The following is a 6,222-nucleotide window of genomic DNA, read 5'->3' on the forward strand; positions in this document are numbered from 1 at the left end:
TTTAAGGACAAGTGAATCGAGAAACTACTATATATACATGAAAAGTGTCATGCACGAATCTCAAGGAGATTAAACAATCTAGATTAGAAGGGAAAGACAAGAGTCATCAATCTAACGAGAAGCTATATGTAATCATGAAGCCATCCGGTTGAATATCGCTAGTCGAGTCAAGAATTGTCAATTAACTGAAAGCCTATCTAACTATCAAAGGACCACCCAGGCTAATAAGAGAGATGTCTACACCAACCAACCTAGGGTCGACTGACTACCACTCTTAAAGCCCCATAGCAAAGGTTGATCATTATCAAAAAAAAAAAAAAAAATCGAACAAAACCAGCCAAGTCGACCGACCCAATGACTTGCCAATCTGAAAGCTTAGGAGCACGAAAAGGTGTCAATATCAGTTATGGATATAAAAAGGTGTCAATATCATTTATGAATACCAAAAAGTGTCAATATCACTTATGAATATGAAAAGATGTCAATATCAATTATAATCATGAAAATGTATCAAAGAGGCAATATGAATGCAAGGGCAATTTATAAGAATAATAATGATCTATAACTCCTCCATTGAAGCGGGGATAAACATGTAATTTTGTCAATGATCCTTTATTATTATAAATAGGGACATTTTTATGAATAAAGGATAAACCTTTTTCTCTAAACTCTTCATCATGCGCTCTATACTCTGTCCCTCTCTTTTATCTCATCTTCCTTATGTTATATCCATCGAGGCTTGTTCCAAAAGACAAGTCAGGATTCAACGTATCCAACTTATCATCATGTTGAGAATGTCTTCTAATCTATCCTAACATTTCCTACACCACTTTCTTTCAGCTTCTCCATCCAACATAAATGCAGCTAATAATACCTTCTTTCATCCAGACATCTCGTGTTATATCATATCTTCTCCATTTAAATATTTTTTTCTCAACTTAAATCAAATCTACAGTTCCTTCGAATAATGTGGACACTGATCTTACAACGTCTATAAATGCTTATCTAAAACAAGTATATGATTTTTATTAGGCTAAAATCTGGAGTCTGGAATTAATTATGTCATCGCTGCCCTCATCTAGGTCATGGTATTCGTGTTCACAATTATAACAAGCAATACTTTTGCATTTCCTACCACATTTCTCTCTTCCACAATCTCACGTGCATCCATTTGCCTGAATTAAATTAATTATTTAATTAAGGTTAACTTATGCTTTTAATTTTATTATTAATATTTTCCTTATGATTATTCTATTGACTTTTTCATCAATATCATATTATTTAATCCTAAACATTGCCTTCAAAACCACTTTTATCATAACCTCGCCTGGGCTTTGAATTAATTAATATGAGAACATACGTTCGAATGGTGAAATTAATTTTTTTTATTTCTATTTTTTATCACTATCAATTAATGATCTAAAAAATAAATAAAAGAGCCAATAGAGAAAATAAATTAAATTAGAGCAGTCATAAATTAATCTTAGTTTAGATTGTTCATTTATTTTATAAACATTTATTTTTCTATTACTCATCTTTTAAGCAAATGTTTAAACCTAAGAAAATTAGTTTAAAATAACAATAATATTGAGTTACAAAAACCTGTGAGTACATCTACTCTAAACTATAATAACATAATAAAAATAATTTGCTTGTTGGTCATAAGTATTATAAATTAATATAAATGTATTAGACAACTTATTTTCTCAAATATGATTGTTCACGATATTTCAAACCATATAATGTGTTTTATTTTATCAATAAAATATTTACATCATTTTATATTTATGCAACTGTCACATGTACATCATCTAAAATTATATCTGAAGGTACATAAATATCAATAGCTTTTTCAATTACATGCACGAGTAAATTAGCGATCCCCTAATTATTACCATAAATGAGTGAACTCTATCATTGTCAATCATGCACACACAAACATACTATATAGTTCATATAATTTATATGCATATCCTAGTCAACTTTATTGCTAATTAGTCATGACAATGTGACAAATAAGAAAATAGCATATAAATTAGAAATAAACAATGCAAGTGAATTTACATGTATTAGTAACTACCAATGTAATTGGTTGAGAAGAAACAAAAATGTTATCATAGATCAAAAGTAGGAATGTTTAACTTGATCTCAAATGATTTCCCTAAGTGTTATATCAAATTTTCTTCAATGAGATGCAAATAAATCATTATTAATTTGTTCTATGTTAATTTTACTATTAAAAAATATTTTGCCTTCATTTTACTTTTAATGTATTATATACAAATCATTATTTTATTTTAAATAATATAATATATTCCTTCAAATAATTTTATTATTTATTTACTATTAATTTGATATTAATTATCTTATCAAAACTTGATTATTATGATTCTCATTAATTATTCAAATTCTATTAATTTAATTTTTAATGATTTTCTAAATAATATGAAAATTAATCTTAAATAAATTTAATCATAATCTTAACTATTAAGTCATTACCATTCAAATTTTTTTTCTAATTAATATATAGCCTAATTATAAATTTAATTAATAATATTTTATTCTTCCCAATTTATATCAAATTTTCTTAAAGTTTTTGTTTAAAAATTTAACCAACTCAAACTTATAGATCGATCTCCATCATTCCTTAATTTTTTACTTTAATTTCTTGCCCAATTTTCATCAATAATATTAATTCATAGATATTAATATATCTTATAACAAATAAATAAATAAACAAAATAACTAATAAACATATAAAAACATAAAACACATATCGCTTGCCTAATGAAAAGCCCGGCCCGCCCTCCCCACCTTCTCCACCATCTACCGCATGCAGGGCAATCTCGTGCTCGACTCCTCTTCCTTTGCGCACACAGGAATAGGTTAGGTTCGACCCTCCTGCGCGAGAGTCCACCCGGTCACCATTCCTTTGCCTCCAACACTGCTCGGGTTTGTACCATGAAAGGCTCGTCTCACCTTCTCCTCCTTCACGCAGGACGCACGCTGCGCTCGGAGCCTCCGTCCCCGTAGTGACATGTAGGAAGCGTCGTTTACTTGCCCTAGAAGCACGTGTTCCTTCCGCTTCTTCCATCTTCTGCTTCCCTAGATGTCCGATACTTGAGAAGAAATCGTCGAGACGACGATTGGTTTTAAATTTTTTTTTTCCGGTTTACATGCCAATGCACCAATGTTCATTTCTTGAACATTTTTTTTCATGAAGAGAGGTTCTGAGAATGCAAAGTCTACTAACTTTATGCTTTATTATGCATCTGACCCATAAATGTAGTTAAAATAGAAGTTAGGACATGTCGTCATATTGTTGTGTTTTGAGGTTATTGGAGATTTTAAGACCATACTATTTAGATTTAGGTCTTGTTTGATACATATGATTAAGATAGTTGACACCTAACCACATTCTATTAAGTTAGTATGTTTTTCAATTCTCTTGTTCCTAAGAGGGCTATGACATATTGCATGCAATGCATGCATGATTTCATGAAAACATTCGAGTTCAATCTATTACACTTTAAACACGTCGCCCAACCTTGTAGCCGCCCGACCTAGTAATCTGACCTTGTAGGGCTCCTTTTGATTGGATATATGTGGGCCCCACTGGCCATATTTATGTATAGATTGAACTACCTTCACCATACCTATGTACTTTACTGGTACAAAATGTAATTGTATGATAACTCATTCCCATAAATAAAAATAAGTTACACAAATTTTACTCTTCATTAATGTGCTATTGTTCTCATTTCTCTCTCATCCTTCATTGTTCTATTCCGTAGGTATGTCTCTCAGAAAGATTTAGATTTAATATCCTAAAATGTGTGGTAAGCGTGAATTCATGTCATCGACAAGAAGAGGAGCACAACGATCATTGAGAGAAAGGGGTGACCAAAGAGTAGTAGCTAACGTTGATCTCCATGTGATGATATTGAGGAGCGTTTGTAGCTAAGGGATGCAGGAAATGAGGACTCGAATCTTGGCGCAGCCAGATCATCGAAGTCCTGAGGGCCTCATAACCCTAACACAAAGTTAGGACCCCCAAGAGCAGAACCAACCACAAAAGGTGGTGCCGACACACAACTATAATACGGTGAATAATGATCTTCAGAGAGTTGGTGACTCGCAATATCAATACATTGTAGTATCTGCGTAGGTGGAGAGGCAACAGTTAGGGTGTACTGAGGCGCTGCGTTAGCCGGGGAATCCTTGCTCCCTCCAAATCTCTGGAGTAGAGCCCCCAAAAAAATTTAAACTGCCGGCTTTGGAGGCATACAAGGGGTGGTCAGACCCTATCGATCACATCATTGTATTTGAGTCGGTCATGTGTTTGTTCATAGTTTCAGACATGTTCAAGTGTCGTATGTTTTTCACCACTTTGAGGCCGTCAACCCTAAAGTGGTTCCATCCACTTCCAGTTGGAATCATAAAAAATTTCGTCGATTTCAGGAGATTGTTCTTGGCGCAATTTACCAGTGCCAGGAAATCCATCAAGGACGTGCAACCCTTGTGGCAGCTCAAGCAAGGTCATCACGAAAGCCTGCGCACATTCATTGCACGATTCCAGAGAGAAATGTTGGAGGTGAAGGACCTTAAAGTCGACATGGTAGTTGCCCTAAAACAATGTTTGGGTTCCAAGAGGTTTTCCTACTATTTCAGTATAAACAAACTCCAAGACTTGGCTGGGTTGTTGGAGAGAGCCAACAAACACATCCTCGTGTAGGAGAGTACCACCAAGCAAGAACCCGAAGGGCATCAGGCCCAGAAGAGAGCTTTCTCCTGCGGAGGTTCAAAGCCAAGGGAAGAACACCGGCTGCCCGTTTGACTCCGGTTCGAAGATGATCAATCTCGTAACAATAGAGGGACCGGTCGATACAACCAACATGATGGTCAGGTGAGGAACTGTGATCGCACAAAACTATGAACACCTCCCTCTTGGCTCCCTCCCTCCCTCTTGGTTGGATTATAGTGAATGTGGATGGGGTCCTTCTCAGGCTTAGGGGTGAACTTATGGGATGAGTTGGGAAATTGCATTGTTGCAGCAGGCCGAAAGCTTTTACATTGGTGCTTTGACTGAACCGTGGATGTTGGAGATTAAGGGTATTGTGGCGGAAGGAGACATAGTCTGCATGTTCTATGATCAAGCTATTTATTTTTTTTCTTAGTGCACTTTTGTGAAATTTTTGTCAATAAGATGATGAAACACCTTGTTCCTGCTTGTTAAATAAAGGGAACATGATCACTGCTACAGTAGAAGTTATGTGATATTGTAATATTTTCATCGGACGATGGCTGAATTTTATTTATTATTATGGCTGGTTGGCTTATAAAACCTATGGACAAAAGATGAAAAATAGAAAAATAAGTATTTCTCAAGTATTTTGATGTTTGCACTTTTTTTGGCCAAATTATAAATTTATTTTTAATACTTTCAATTCATAAATATGACTTAGAACTTTTGGTTGTTGTGTTGATTTTGTAATTTGTTTGAAATGATTTAATTATTAGAATCTAATAAATTCTGAAATAGTTTCTGACAAGTTGTATGTGATGTATGTGATCAATTTAGTCCTGGAGTATTATATTTTTCCTATTTAATCTCTTGTTTGTGTTGAATTGATCCCAAATGATACCTCAAGTAGAAATTGATGGAAAGGACCAGACAGTTTAGCTGTAAATCTGGCATATAGCTGGTTTGTGTAGCCTTTGAAAACTATTTTCACGTTAAAACCGCGAGAACAGATCTAAAAGCCAATTTGATCAGCTAACCAATCCTGGTTCTGTGGAACCAAACGGTTTAAATAACTGCTTTAATTGTCCTTAATTGGCGTTAAAAATGCAGAGATTGGCATTAAATTTTGGAATTAAATTGCCACTTATGAATGGTCGGATTTCTTTTTTGGGACGAACTTTACCTACAACAACAACAACAACAACAACAAAGCCTTAATCCCACTACGTGGGGTCGGCCACATGAATCCTTTTTCTCCATTGCGTCCTATTTAGTGTCATATTTTCATTTAGTTCTAATAAATTAAGATCATTTTTAATACAATAAGCCCAAGTCTTCCTAGGTCTACCTCTGCCTTTCTTAACACAAGTCGAATCTAAAACATCTACTCTCCTAATCGGATCATCTAATGGTCGACGTTTAATATGACCAAACCATCTAAGACGACTTTCTCTAATTTTGTCTGTCACAGGAGCTAC

Source organism: Phalaenopsis equestris, unplaced genomic scaffold, assembly GCF_001263595.1.
Source record: "Phalaenopsis equestris unplaced genomic scaffold, ASM126359v1 Scaffold000387, whole genome shotgun sequence".
Classification (NCBI taxonomy): domain Eukaryota; kingdom Viridiplantae; phylum Streptophyta; class Magnoliopsida; order Asparagales; family Orchidaceae; genus Phalaenopsis; species Phalaenopsis equestris.